This window comes from Brassica oleracea, chromosome C1 (assembly GCF_000695525.1).
Source record: "Brassica oleracea var. oleracea cultivar TO1000 chromosome C1, BOL, whole genome shotgun sequence".
NCBI lineage: Eukaryota > Viridiplantae > Streptophyta > Magnoliopsida > Brassicales > Brassicaceae > Brassica > Brassica oleracea.
In genome coordinates this window covers 23,947,366-23,949,167 of record NC_027748.1, presented here as the reverse complement: position 1 = coordinate 23,949,167, position 1,802 = coordinate 23,947,366, and positions in this window count along the sequence as shown.

Genomic DNA, 1,802 nt, shown 5'->3' with positions numbered 1-1,802 from the left:
CCCTGGACAAGGCAAAGTGAAACTCGGCCACTGTCTCAAAGTCTTGGAATCTGAGACTCATCCATTCATGTTTGACCTTTGGTAATAATACGATAGTGTATCTGGACTTTAATTCTGTCCAAAGGTCACGAGGATTCTTAATATGTAAATACTGATTTCTCAGTTCCTTAGTGAGATGATGGCTCATTATGGCTCTCAACTTTTCACTTTCAATTTCATCATTTCTTTCAATGATACATTTCCCGAGTCCTTTAGACTTCAGGGCAATTTGAAGTGTTCATTTCCAATTCTAGATAATTATCTCCAGAGAGATTTAGAATGGCATAATCCATGGGTTCAAATCTCGGCATCTGAAATCATCAATCAATTCATGATTTAGAATTCTTGCAACCAATTTAAATAATCAGTGCATATGATTTCATAAGTCTCTCTATAATGCTTAAGCCACACGGCTTTGCAATGTGATGCTTAGGCTTCACGATTATTATGTGATACAACGATCTTAAGAATCGGATCATGATGCAATCCGGTTTATAACCATCCGGATACTAGGCCACACGGTCACTTTGATATTCACTAAGCCACACGGCTTTTAATCAATCAAGGGCACAAGGCCGCAAGTATGAACAATGTATTAGGCCACACGGCCATATACAAAACGGGATCTAGATGCGTTCAATTCTATTTCTTAGTTGCATTTCTATTAAGTTTTAGAATTAAATAATCTAGCAACCTAACTCTCATTCAATTAAATAGATAAGCCGGCCTGTCCATCTATTTCATTGGACACGACTGCCTTGGATTCATCTTGATCCATTTCCTCAGAATATTTCATTTCACTGCTTTTCTTTAGTACCTTGTCATTCTCAATCACCGTTAGGGAAGAGATCATGTCATTGTAAGTGGTAGAACATCTTTCTATATAGATATGTTTTGACAACAAATCTTTTGGATGGAATGTGGAGTATGTCTTGAATAGACAATCATTATCTGTTACCTCTTCTCCACATAATCTCAGTTGGTACACGACCCTGGACAAGGCAAAGTGAAACTCGGCCACTGTCTCAAAGTCTTGGAATCTGAGACTCATCCATTCATGTTTGACCTTTGGTAATAATACGATAGTGTATCTGGACTTTAATTCTGTCCAAAGGTCACGAGGATTCTTAATATGTAAATACTGATTTCTCAGTTCCTTAGTGAGATGATGGCTCATTATGGCTCTCAACTTTTCACTTTCAATTTCATCATTTCTTTCAATGATACATTTCCCGAGTCCTTTAGACTTCAGGGCAATTTGAAGTGTTCATTTCCAATTCTAGATAATTATCTCCAGAGAGATTTAGAATGGCATAATCCATGAGTTCAAATCTCGGCATCTGAAATCATATTATCAATCAATTCATTGATTTAGAATTCTTGCAACCAATTTAAATAATCAGTGCATATGATTTCATAAGTCTCTCTATAATGCTTAAGCCACACGGCTTTGCAATGTGATGCTTAGGCTTCACGATTATTATGTGATACAACGATCTTAAGAATCGGATCATGATGCAATCCGGTTTATAACCATCCGGATGCTAGGCCACACGGTCACTTTGATATTCACTAAGCCACACGGCTTTTAATCAATCAAGGGCACAAGGCCGCAAGTATGAACAATGTATTAGGTCACACGGCCATATACAAAACGGGATCTAGATGCGTTCAATTCTATTTCTTAGTTGCATTTCTATTAAGTTTTAGAATTAAATAATCTAGCAACCTAACTCTCATTCAATATGTAAATTCTTTAAATC